The sequence below is a fragment of the Drosophila grimshawi genome, unplaced genomic scaffold, assembly GCF_018153295.1.
Source record: "Drosophila grimshawi isolate 15287-2541.00 unplaced genomic scaffold, ASM1815329v1 contig_1367, whole genome shotgun sequence".
NCBI classification, from domain to species: domain Eukaryota; kingdom Metazoa; phylum Arthropoda; class Insecta; order Diptera; family Drosophilidae; genus Drosophila; species Drosophila grimshawi.
This window is the reverse complement of record NW_025062889.1, coordinates 12,796,662-12,811,020: the sequence shown is the minus strand read 5'-3', so window position 1 is coordinate 12,811,020 and position 14,359 is coordinate 12,796,662. Positions and strand designations below refer to the sequence as shown.

Sequence of the window (14,359 nt, the reverse complement as noted above, 5' to 3'; positions counted from 1 at the left end):
TATTTACAATCTTGTGGCCATTCCGCCCAACTGAATAATTGAGCAATTGTATTGGGTGGCCCAACAATTGTCATGCAGTTGGAATTCACCAAAGAATGATATTAAATGTGTATAATATATATTTTAATATAGTTTCGTATAATAACATATAGTCAATTTTTGTGAATTCATTATTAATATATTCATACATATTATTCGCTGGCAGAATATTAAAGATTAAATTAAAGTGAAAATCATTCCTTCTCATTTTTAGTAATATTTTGTACCATTATGTAAAGATTTCTTAGTTATGTAAGTGAAATCATTTATTTTCTCTTCTGATTTGGATTATCAGGATTATTTGCAACTAACTAACTTGCAAACACTATTTTGTGTGTTTTTAGATACAAATAAACTGTCGTTTTTCTTACAGTCACCATGTTATTTATTATTAAAGCAAATTAATTGTCCTTTTAACTATCAAGTCTTAGCAGCATGCAGTTGGCTAATTTCATTAGCCGTTTTCAGTTTGCTGTCTTCCAGCCGCGCTAAGTATACGAAGTGTTCACGGCTTAAACTCCTTTAAATGGTTTTCTTACACGCATATGCATTTTTTGCGTGTGTGTGTCTGTGTGCGTGACCTCTTTGCTTGGCTGCCTGGCGGGCTGCAATGAATCCCCGCCAAGTTGTTGGCAACGCACAAGAAGAGTAAAAAGAATTATTCAAGAAACTTGCAAGTTGCAAAAGTTTTTCAATTTAAGCCAGTGCCATCCACCTATCCGTTGCCATCGCCCATCAGCTCGTGTTGCATGCTGTGCGTATTGGTGTGAGTGTGATTGTGCCTCTGTAAATTTACTACTTAAAAGTACAATGGCATTCCAGTGGCATTTAAATTATTTCGTGTCATTGCCTGCCGTCGCGACAGTTTTGTTGAACTTGAGTCTTAGCCAAAATTGTAGCGTGTCCGTTTTTAATGTATGTGTGTAAGTACCTTGTAGACTGGCCCTAATTGAAATGGCCAAAACGTCAACAGCTCATTAAGTTAACAGTTTACCCAAAACTATTTCACAAAATATTTAAGACGTCATTTTGTTGAGCTCAGCCCTCCTTATAGCAATTGCTACTATATGTGTGTGTGTAAAGTGAAATGGTGGCAGTTTTAATAAAAATAAAACCATTCTCGGTGTTTATTTAAGTTTAGAAATTGTACAAATTTTCGTAAATTGTTTTCAGCTCTCTCACACACCCAGCCACACAAACTCATAGTCACCTATTAGTGTGTCACTGTGTGTGTGTGGGTCAGAATATGTGTATAGCTATATTTACCCGACTACGGAGTTTTATTTTTATTTATTTATTTTTTTTTTTGCGTGTCTGCAGCAAAGTTTTAGTTTGGCAATTTTGCTTTTCCGTTTTTTTCTGTGGGCTATTTTTCTTTTTATAATTTTTTTTTCTGGTATATTTCTTATAGTGTTTTGTACGGGTTTTTTTTTCTGTGTAGTTTTATTATTGTTTCTGCTCGTTTTGTGCTTTGTTAGTTCCGTTTCCGCTCGCCATGGCTTGCACCACCTACAACTACGTGAAGCACTCGCTGTTCCATTTAGAATCACTGGCTGGTTGGGTGGCTCGTTTTTATTTCATATCGTGTTGTCAACTTATTTCAGGATTCAGTGATTTATTTTCTAAACAATTAAAGAAAAACAAAAAGTGGGCAGCAGCGAGTGGGATATACACGTTGCAGATACGTGGATGTTTCATGGAAACGCTGCAGCTTTATGAATTTTTCAGCTGAATTATTTACAGGAAAACGCAGAATAACAGTTTGCCGTTGCGCCGGTTGCATTGAAAAGCGTACACCCAAAAAAAATTCGGTGAAAACTGGAACTGCACCATAAAAACTGTTTGCTAAATGGCAACACATTTTTGCGTTGCCACCGCAGTGTACAGCAATGGCCAGCAGTTTGAAATTTACGTAAAAAAAAAACAAAATAATAATAAAAGTATGTAACTTGGATTCCAGGTAAGAAATACAATATTTGCACCTGCTGATGCTTGTGCCACACTCGACTAGAGTCAATAAACTAGCTGAATTGGTTATGAAGTTTATATTTCATAAAGCATTTTTGAAGAAAATCTCTGTAAATTGTAATTCCATCCGCCATAACCTTTTTATCAAACGTACATGAGTCAAGCATAGTTGATAGCTGAGTTTATGAACTGTATTCGCTAAATTTCTGCACTTGTCGGAATTTTACATAGCATGTCCAATAATGCACGACGGCACTGTTACTAATGGAAAATGTATCTCACATTTTGCTTTTACAGACATTTTTCTTGTCGCTTTAGTCAACTAGCGCATAAATCGTGGCAGGTATTTCATTAAACTAGCGTCAGGTGCTTTCGCATCGCATCGCTGTTCATAAATATATACACACCCACACACACACCCACTCACACATATATATATACGCACACACACTTACACCTCTCACATATATTCACCTATAAAGTCATGTAATCGTCTTCATAATTCCGCCAAGACAAACCACCCAGCTGGCATAATATTTAACGTGGCGCTGTGAACAATAAAACACAGCACCCAGAACATACACTCACATACACACACACACACACACATACATGTACACCAGCGTGGAATACTTTTTGCTGCACTACTTCAAGAAAAACTACTGAAATTATGCGCATTTATCAAATCAACAGGAGCTCTGCGCGCAGAGGTGGTGCAAAGGAAAACGGCGACAACAGAAACTGGTGCAAGTGAATGCACACACATACACACACACACACACACACAAACACAAATACACGTTTGGGAAAGTGCATGTAATTTTGTGCGAAATTCACATACATGCAAGAAGGGGGGGCATGGTGCGATAACTGTAAATGTAACTACCAAGTTGGAGTCGAAATCGTGGCTGCTGAAGAATAATAATAATAAGAAGAAAAGCAATGTAATACTCGCGTGGTAAATAAATCAGTGTTGCACATTGCAATTCTTGCAAAGTCACTGCGGCATGTACTTGATGTTTTGCGTCTGATTTCATTTCATTTCAGTATTGCTTCTTGCGTTTCTGCTTCTTGCATGAAATAATCTGGTTGGCTTCGTTTATGGAAATTGTCGCCATGGCGTATGCGTCATAAATGCATGAAATTAATTTCCATTTTCATTTCCTTATTCCTCCTTAATTCTCAAACCCAACCCATATGTATATTTTGATAGATTGCTTTCACTTTGCGGTAAAAGGGGCCAAGTTTTTGGGGGGAACCAGACCCGAAACTCTTGATGCGTGTGTGGGCTGAGTCACAGCTGCCATAGAAATGCATTTGAATTTACAATGTGTCAGGACTGGGAGCACCATTAATATGCCGTAACTGTGCGCGTGACTGAGTGTGTGTTGGTGTGTCTGTGTTTGAAGTGCCTAAATTATGCGACGGTCTTTGGCCTTTCGCCGCACACATTTATGTCGGCTGAGGCCAGAAGTTTGCCAATGCATAAATATATTTTCACACGCCCAGCCAGAGATAATAATGCTCGGAATTTACGATAAACGCCTGGCCCGTCGGATTATTATTATTTTTATTTTTTGTTTTTTTTTGTATATTTTTTTATTTATGTTTGGCATTTTCAAGGACAATACGCAGCTCGACGCATAATGGGAACCGGTTGCCATTAAAAAGGGTCCAGCAAACTGCTAAAACTCGAACCCAGGCAAAGGTTGTCCGGCCGCAAATGTTTCTCTTTCGTTTTCGATTAAGCGCCGGAAGTCCGTGGCAGTCGACTGTGGCCGTGTCCGTGGCAAGAACGCCACAATTGCCGTTGTTGCCGCTTTTTGCGCTGCTGTGCGTGGTGGACATCATTGCCACCATTAAGCCCTAATGACCGTAATAAATAATAATTTATTTCACCTGCAGGGCAGGCCAAGAATCCTCTGTCCCACGGCCTGCATGCAAGCGGATTTGAAGTGCTATTACCCTACCCACCTCCACTCTTTCGCAAAATCGCTTGCCACTAAAAACAAAAGGTTATTGTTGCATACGGCAATATTAATTGTTTTTCTTTGGCCGCCGGACAGCGTTCTCGTTGTCTGGATTTAAGTGGCATTTTTATAACCGCAGAATCGCCAAATACGTGCCTGGATTTATAAACTGAACCCGAGTCCCAGCCCCCTCAAAAGCTGCTAAACCTCGCTCGATTAGATAAACTAAAGGCGGCTTTCTGCCGCTCTTTTTTTGGTAATTACCAAAACACCAACTTTTTGGGTCGAATGTTGGCTTTGACTTTGGCTTTGGCCTTGGCCTGAGCCTGGGCCTAATGCATGCTTATTAAAATTTGGTTGTCATTAGAATGACCGGAAATTGGCTGCAGGGAGAGATGACAGAGGGGTGCAGAATGACCACCTTGTTGCGTGCAGGTGTTGAGTCGCTGTGGGCATTTAATTCCACGCCTTGGCCATTCGCCTTAGCCTTTGGCAAATTACATTTGATGACCATTTGACATGAGCAAATCATTTAATGAGCCGCATTGTGCCTTCGGACCATTTGCCATTTGACTTGAAATCAATAAATGCGGAGAATATGTGCAGTTGTTGGCTATTGAAATGTCCACCAAAAGTGGTTCTTAACCGAAGCCAACTGCGTGCCTTATGGGCCACAGCTGATTTAACTTTGGATAAGACATTTTATTTAACCCAAAGGCTTTATAGCTGTTTGACACGTTTAACTTGAGCTCTGAATTCACACTAATATACTTTATCAGGAAGATAATCAAACATTGATCTGTATTGACTAAAGGTCTCTCTCTCTATATCCGCCGATCGAAAACTTTGAAGACGATAAAAGATGATCCAAGTTTATACTGGTAAACGGAAGGTTAATAAAATTGCCTTAACAAACATAAAATAAAATATTCTCTGCCAAATAGGTAGATTTAAGACATTTGAATGTGATCTTCTCGCAGATCAAAAATCGGTGGAAATGTTGACTCTAAAACCGCAAGACACTTGACTGACTTGGATCTTCTTCACGCTTAAGAATATAATTTTTATATTAAGGCCTTCCAAGTCGACCCTTTGAATATTTTACACATTTTAACCCAAAGTCACAAACTGCAGCAAAATCAGAAAAAAAGTGGCTTACAAATTGGGTGGAGCACTGAAGCGAGTCGTTTACTTTGGTTTTTGGCCGGTTTTTAGCTAAGCTGAATTGTGGCTAACAAAAAATAAAATCAATAGACGAAGCGGTTGCCAACAATGGGCAACATATGCGGCCGCTTGCAATAAACATGGGCGTGAAAACCACAAAATTTTATGCAAACTCATAAAATGATTTTTACAGCGCATACTCTGAAATATGCCCAGGGCTTTGTTATTGTTGTTTGTTGTTGGTTGTTCTTGTCGCTGGCAGCTTTCACACAGACAACAACATAACCGTCCATAGATGTGCCATATAAAGCTCCAAACAAAAACTGCAGTAAAACATTGCCCAGAGAATACGGCCTGTATTGCGACTGAGTTTGTGTTCGTGTTTGACTTTGTGTTTGGGTTTGGGTTTCGTATTACCCCCGGCGGCATCAATATTTCCTCTGAGGCGATTTCCACGCCGACCAAACAAGCGCAACAACCACGGCTAACGATTTTTATACACTTTTGTATACTGCAAATTCGCCAAACACAAAACCCAACAAAAACCGTTCCGAAATGCCACCCAAATCAGTGGAAGACCATAAAGTGGCCTCCATATGCACTGCGGCTGAACTGAAGCTGTAGTTGAAGTGCGCCTCAAATAATAGAAATCGAAGTGCTCTCCATCAGTGTGTATGTATGTGTGTGTGTGTATTTGTTAGTTTATGTATAAGTGTGTGCACATTTGTGCGGCTGCAAAAGTTTTGGCCAGCATTTTGGCTGACCTCAAAGGATTTGCGCACGAGTCGACCGGAGTTGGGGCAGGCGAGTGTTGAACTAATATTCGGGCATATGCGGAGCTTCAGAATTCGATTTCGACTCGGATTTTCGATATTGCCACAGCATGTAAAATGCTCCCCATACGACACAAATTTGTGCATTTTATGATAGGTATTATCTTTATCAGTTTCTTTCCTTTATCCCTTCTGTGTGTATGTGTGTGTGTCCATATAAGCCAATGGCGTTATTGGGAGTGACAAAGTAGCGGTTGCGTTTGGAATCTTGGCCAGAGGTAGGCCTGAATCAGGCCCGGCGACAATCTTGGTAAAAGCTAATTAATTGTTGCCGGAAACATTTTGTATTTAATTAACAAAAGCTATATGAAACGCACATATTTGAAAAGAATATGAATAAAAGATGATCAACGGAGCTCTTAATCCTATTTGCTTGAGCGGCACAATATTTTTAAAACATTTTAACGGACTTTTAAAGATGCGCATCCATTTCAGCAAATTAAGTTTAAATGATTTGCTGTTAGATTAACACAAACTGAGTTAGCAACGAGTTTCATTAGATTTACCACATATGGAGCGACTTTAAGCTGGGTGTAGACTTATAACAAACATAAAGACGTCGTTGGCGACCATCAAAGCAATTTGTGGCGCATATATCAAACACAACTGCCACACAAGCATTGAGGCCAGCTGTGCATATGTGTATATGTATGGGTGTGGGAGGCTTCTTGGCTTGCCTATGTATGCCACGCCCACTTGGAGCGCAGCTGGTCGCTGGCGCCTGGCCTCAGCTGGCATTTAAGTGTCAGTTTATTGGAGTTGTCATTGAATTTTGTGTAGTGTTTATGCAGAACTTTGAAGTTCAAACGCGATGACGCTTCGAAAAGCGTCCACACATGTGGCAAATGCGCAAAACAATGGGAAGAAACTGACAAATATTTGCATTTTATTGATTGACTGACAAGTGGCCACATCCGTCGCCATTTGCATGAGTAACGAGTTCAAGCGAAATAAAAATCAAATGCTCCAAAGCCAAACCAAAACCGAGTCGAACGATTGCGCATACGAAGAGTGTGACGCAATCCCCTGGATAGTCATAATCTGAAAGAGAAGTTTGAGAGTGGGCTAGATGAAAGCAGAAGTGGGGTGGGTGGTGGATGAGGGTGAAGTTTTGGGTGTGTGTGCTCTGGCATGTTGAGATGTGGTGCTAAAATTAAGCAAATCCCAGCTAAGCAATTCTAACAAGCATGCAAGCATTTATGAGCCAAGAGAGTGTGTGTGTGGGCTGGGTGGTTGGGTAGAGTGCTTAGGTGATGCGATACGCTATAATACTCGTATTCCTTGCGCATGCATGCCAAAGTTCATTAAACTGCTGCTAATGTTGCCCGCATGCTCTCAACTACACTTGGATTACCCTCACCTGCGTCAGATTTTGTCAAAGTGGAGTTTGCAGCAGCGGAAAAGCAGCTTCCCTCACACACAGTGCAAACTTTGCACATTGCTTTATCTCCGTATCGGAATTCGATGTGAATGCGTCCTTTAAGGATTCGCATTTTCAAAATTTATAATTATTGCATGACAATAAAACAGCGTCAAGTGTTTGGCATGCGATGCACAAATAGTTTGCCCCAGATAAAACGAGCGCCAACTCAGCTAACATTAGCGGCAAAATGCAATTGGCATACAAATGAGATGGGAAACAAGCGCCAACTCCAACTATATATCCTCCTCCATCCCCATTTCCATTGCCAAATTCAATTCCAGCTCCAAATTTAAACCTCCTCTTTCATTTACATGCTTATTACAAATGGAACATGCTCATATTGGATATATGCAATGCAGAGGAAAAGGGGGTTCTTCTGGCTGCTAGAAAAGGAGCAAAAATATTACAATTCTGCTCGTCATTGCCACAACATCATTTTCTTCAGTTAATTGCGACTGGGATCATCATGGACACAATGGCAGAGACAAGCACACGAGTTGGCGAGGCAAGTCAAGTTGTGGCAAGGAGCTGGCGGGGCATCGGCACAAAGCAGGAGTTTCATTTAAAAAATAATGAGTTTTCCGACAAGGGCACATGCAAAACATCGCGCAACAGCAGCATGACCAAGGAGGGCAATGGTAGGGGGATTGCAAAAGTACAAACGAGTCGCACTATGACACAGTCGAAAAAAAATTAACTTTTGCTTTAATTATAAAGCTGACAAAACACTCGGGAGCAGCCCATGAAAATTGTTAGGAGGCGGAGATTGAGAGGATGAGTTAGCTATAGCAAAAGTCAAGCCAGGCACTTGTCAGAAACGAAAGCTCACACGGCGCCCCCGCAGTCATGTTTAGCGAGCAACCCGGAGCCAGAACCCGAGCTGGAGCCAGAAAAGCCGAAAAGGATACATAAAAGGCACGAAAACTGACAGCGTGCTGTTGGCCAACGAAATATTCTTCATGCCAGAGAGTCAAATATTCTGAAGAAGTCATTTTCATGGGGCGCAAATCATGATAAACTCCAAGGGTCAGCAATAAAGTGCTCGCGGGGACGAATGCTGAAGCAGGCCGCTCTACGGATACGCCCCGTCGACCTTTCGAATATTTTAATTAATTATGAGGCCGCAGTGTAAACCGTCAGAACAAACAGCAAGTACTACACAAAAAATAATAAAAGCTAACACTGAGAGTTAATGCAAATATATTTATATATTTAAATCCTTAAACAAACAATCAGCAAACTATGTCATTATGGAACCCAGCTTGCTGCCATAAATACTAATGACAAATTACTCAAATGAACGAATGAGGCTATGAATTACATGAAACCACCAGGCAAACAGAAATGCACTCAGCAAAAATAGTTGTTGTCATAATAAAAATGCAAAAGTTGCAAAATTGTCAGAAGCTGTGCAAATGCATGAATGGGTGTTGTGTGCCTGTGGGTGTGTCTGTGTGTCTGTGTGCGTGATATTAGTATCCATTTTTGGTTGGGCCACGCAGCGTGATGCAGCTAAAATGCCAAAAATTGCACAGCTTTCATAAATGGAAATAATCACAAGTCAATTGTGTGTATATTGCGAAAATTAAATATGTTTTCCTTTTCACCACATTGTCTTTTTTATTTTGCTTTATTTCTGTGCAGTTTGGTATTCAGTTCGATATGTCTTCATTTTTATTTCTATCGCTAAGCTCGAATGCACTTAAATGGTAATCGTTTTCTGGTTGCTTGGCATTTTAGCGGCTTATTTGCCAATTCAAATGTTTCGATCTCTTTATGAGCTTTTAAATGTAATTCTGTTACGTTATGCAGATGTGTATGTATGTATATGTGTGTGTATGTGTGTGTGTGTGTGTTTATGTACACATAAATACGTATTCTATATAGTTATTTGCTTGCCATAAATACAGTTGGGGGCAATAAACGAATTGGCATTTCATTTGCAGTTTGCTTCGCTCTTCTAATGCCCATTTAGCATACGGGTCTGTGTAAGTGAGTGTGTTTGTATTTGTAAATTTATCTTTTTGTGCATCGTAAATCTTGTTGCCTTCTCGACATTTTGCACAAAATTTATTTCCTTATTAAAACTTTTTTATTTGATTTAATTCAGGCGCATGTGCAGTGCAGTTCCTGCTCAGCTTCTGTTCAGTTTTCAATCTCGATTTCAACAGTTAGCTAATACTTTGCATATGTGCTAGGTAAATGCATGCGCACACATACACACACACACACACACACACACACACACACACACACACACACAGACAGACACACACACACTCATTTATATATGTACGTCCAAATTGTGATAAATGTAACGAGACTGTGTGTTGGTATTGGAAGGCGTCTACCCTTTGCTCAAAGTCAAATAGTTTTTCGAAAAAGCATTCAACTTTATCGTGCGTTTCCTGGGAAATTAACATTCCCTCCGTTATACTGCCACTGTCTCTCCTTCGCTCCACCTCTGTGAGTATTGTGTGTGTATTTTGGGGTGTATGTCTTTGCTGGTTCGTTTACCTCATCGTCAGCACACACGCACACCGCAATAAAAATATCGTTTGTGAACTTTGCCCTCTCACGCCCTCACTCCCTCTCGCCCTCTCTCTCTCTCTCTCTCTCTCTGTATTTCATTCTCTCATTACTACTCACACCCTCCTTCTATCAATTTGTGTCAGTGTATGTGTGGGTGAACGCACTAAACTTTTATTTTAGATTAAGTCAATTTGCCCCAGCCACGAAAGGAATTTTTCATTTGCCCGACTGGCCTTTTTATTAACAAGCTCGTTGCCTAGCCGGAAAAGCTGCGCATCAAACTATGGACATGGATACCTTTTTCTTTTTTTGTATTTTCTTTTGGGGCTGTGTGATGATTACGTTTATGGTATATACGATGCGCTTCGTATACGCAATGTGGTTTTGTCTGGTCTCGACGGTGTAATCGGCAAAGTTAAATTTCGCACTTTTGCAGCACAAACTTTGTTGGCTTTGATTTGGCCCAGCAGCATATTAACAACAGCGTATATTTTTGTTCTTTTTCCAGTTTGCTGTTTTCTGTGATGCGCGGAAGAGAGTATTTTTTGGGCAGCAGCAAGTTTAAAGCACTTGCCATAAATTATGTTCGGAGCTGTCGGCATAGCCCTTTTCGACCTGATTGCTTGATTTATCCGCTGTCTTTAGGCTAAAGACTTTATTGGAAAAGTTTGATTGGCGCTGCTGATGCTTCTACCCCCCTCCCCCTCCCCCTTCCTTCACCCATCCCACTTTCCCCCGATTACTCAATTTCACCGTTGGTATGCAATATAAAAAAAAGTGGTTAAAAACTGATTGACGTCAACGTCGTCTCTGGGACCATAAATCAAAAATGCATACGGCAAAAAGGCGCAATTTCAAAATGTTTAAAAATTAATGGAGCTGCTTCGAGAGAACTCAATCAATAACCGATACAGCCAAAAAAAAAATAGGCATTTAATATACACATACGTTTGCGTGTGTATGTGTGTGACCGTGTGCTTTAGGGCATTTCAAACTTGGCAAAGAACGCTTCGCTTGCAGTTAGTAATTCCAATTTTAATGACCGCAGTGAAACTGACTGCATTCAATTTACCCTACAGTTGGGTCCATTTGTTTATGGTTGTCATGAAAATATGTATGCCAGATACTATAAATAATTTATAAGTGCTCATGCATTTAGCACGCATGCAAATTCTACAGTTTTACAAAACGCAGTCAAACATTGTCAATTTAATAAAAAGCAGGCAACATAAATGAATTAAAGCACATACATTAAAGCGTAATCTAAAAAAGAATGAATCAGTGACATATTTCAGCAAGGACATTAAGTTGTCGTTGCTTATCCGATGTACATTACTTTTTTCCTTTCTCACAAATTTAATCAGCGCTTAAAAAATAAAAATAAATACACGTATTTGAGTGTGTGTGTAGAGCGGAAGAAATTGGTTTATTAAAAATGCTTTTAAGCATCGTTATCGAAACGGCGATAAAATAAATACAACATAAAGTACAACACATACCGGCACTTGTAAATAAAAATGAGAATAAATAATACAAATAAAAATACAGCAAGAAAAACAACAAAAATAATGGAGGCAAGTTCTGCAATCTGCACTCGAAACAAGTGGGACGGGTGCTGTGGCATTGTTGAATTTATTATCTGTTGCATAAATCAACGTTTTAATTATGTGGCAGCCAGGCAGGCGCTCTCCTGAAAAAGTACATAAAAATGTTAATTACCTGCAGACAAGGGACGACTATATTGGAGTGAAAGAGAAAGTTCTGAGTTCTTGTAGACATCAAAATGAGTGGCAAACAAACGCACAGAAAAGCCTCTGGTATTGCACAAAGAGCTGCTTTAATTAGAGACGCGCATAAAATACAAAAAAAAAATCCCAAATGGAACAGCGATCGAAGGCAGGACGAATGTTACATACCCTTGTAAGCTAGCGATAAATACACATCTAAATTGCATAGCAGATTATTCGTAATGCAGTTAACAGGCCATTAGTGATGTGGTAATAAAACTGTAAAATAACATCTGTACATAACATTGATATCGATGGATATCGAAAAGAAATATAATTTAAATTAGACTGCTACAATTAAAAAATACAAATTATATTTATTTACCAAAAAACAATGAAAAAAATTACAATAATAATATAAATGGCTTAGAAACCAAACTGGAGTATTCCAATCATGAATTCTGTCAATAATCTATCTACAATATTTAAATACCCCCAAAAGAGTATTCCAAATGCCGTCTAAGGAGTCTGAAAGCAGCTTAAGAAGCAGATTTGCTTCTAAATCTTTTTAATTCTGGCGCAATTATCAACGCTTCTGGCATATGCAATTGAATGTCTGTCGCTTGCTCTTGTTCTTGGTCTACTGGGCACTTGGGGCGTGGCAACAGCTTGTAGCGCAAGGCATTTTGGCCTTTAGGGCTGTGGTTGCCCCCAACGACACGGCAAGCCTGCTGTTTACTTGTGCTTTTGTTTGTTTACGGCCCTTTTGTTGCTAATGATTGTCTCCCCCTCCCTACCTGCCTAGTTGTGTGTGTTTTGTGAGTGTATGAGTGGGTGCCAGTTAGCATGTAGATTTCGTTCTATGCCGTGTGGCTTTTATATGAGATTTGCAAATTGCCTTTTATAATATTTAATACGCCATAGCAAACCCAGCCAGGCCAGCAGAAGCTGTTTACCACCAGGAAAGCAGGGAGTTGTGTACACTCACAGTTTTGTACTTTCATTTTATGATTTTAACAACGCTTTTATTGCTTAATATGGCTAAGCAAATACTCTTGGCACAAATTGTCGCCGTGGCTGGCAGCTGTATAGAATGTTTTTCCCGGCCATTTTCAATCGAGGAAACTGTTTATGGCAATTTTGCGGGTTTTTGGGTTGCCCGATAGTGTTCCTGTAATGTATCCTTAATGTGTTTTAATATGCAATTAATGTGCTTTGTACGTTTTAATGCGGGACTTGGCATATTTATTTGTTTTCATAAATACACAAGCGACAGTTGTGCATATAAATCATACGCCCAGTGCGCCACATAAATCAACATGAATGTCACTATCTTACACTTGAGCCCGTACTCCTTAGCAATACCCTATATCCAATCTAACATATCCTTTAACTTAGCTTGTATGCGACTTATCATTAACACGGCTCAACGCCTTTTCCCATACGACTTTCACTACTCAACTCTGTTTATTCTTCGGTCGGTCGGTCTGCACTTGATTGAAGCTTTTTGAAGTGTATTTGAGGCCTCTGTGCGTTACTTGCCCTGTAGTTGACACATTAATATAAGCGGCGCAAAAAGATTTATGGCGCGCAACCCAAACAAAAAGAACAACAGGCAAAAAGTTGCTGTCCAAACTAAATAAAGTCATATAAATAATAGGTCAGTGACAGCTGCCGCCTGCTGAGACCGCACCCAATTGCTTTATCAGCTAAGCTATCAATACCAAATTGCACTCACTTAAAATATGCGTCTTAGACTCCCACCCCCGCCGATAACTTATTAAATTTGATATTAGACCCAACACCAAAAAAAATAAATAAAATTTAAACATATATACTTACTTATGTATACATAACGACTTTGAGCAACTTGATTATTCCGACAAATTGAGGTTCTACGACCGCCTTTTGCTTAACGCCAAACTCAAGCTAATGTGCACTCATTAGAACCAGGGAATTTTCTTTTTTGCTTTTTTCTTGCAATACCCTGCAGTCCCAAAAATTGTTAAAATTGGGATATAAAATACTAATAATCAATCATAGCCTAAGCAATAAATATCGAATCATTTATATACAAATAAAAAGGAAATTTACTTATGTTTATTTTTGAATTTTCTCACAGAAATTTGGAGCATTTCAAATTGTACATAGGGTATTTTTTAGTCAATCTTTAGTAGTGCATTCCAACTTGTTTTGTGGTTGTGCTGCATTGCTTCACGTTTTTGCGAGGGGACAGCACATAAAAATAAAAATAGAAATAAAAATAAATTTAAAGGCAGACAGCAAATTATGCAGCGAAGCGTATAATTAATCTGTTGGCATTAATTGCGGCAAAGGCTGCAGAAAACCGCAAAGCGGGAGGCGTCAAATGAAAAGAAAGCCTGAAATTATTTTAACGCTCAGCCAGCGAGATAAACTAACCAAGCAACCGCTCATCGAGCCCCTTGAGCTCTCCCTGAGCTGCTGTACAGAGCTCTCAGCGTTTTTCAGTTGCGCATCCACTTAAATGTCATTCGTTGCCAGTGAAGCGTGGCAACCAAATATAAATCTGTGGCAAGGACAACGCGGCTTATTGAGATATCTCGGGATGGCTGGATTGTGCAGAGATGAGAGGCTGATTGGCCCAACTAAATTCGGGCCTTAAATGCGCTTTTAAAGCTGTCAGACGACTGATGAACTGCTGTCTAAACAACCGACTGCCCG

General features: G+C 39.7%; 1 long non-coding RNA gene across 1 annotated transcript in view; it reads right to left on the bottom strand.

Moving 5' to 3' along the window:
* LOC122322862 overlaps nt 1-14,359 on the bottom strand; it is a 55,685-nt gene that overhangs the window by 3,680 nt on the left and 37,646 nt on the right. The gene's annotated exons all lie outside the window — the stretch shown is intronic.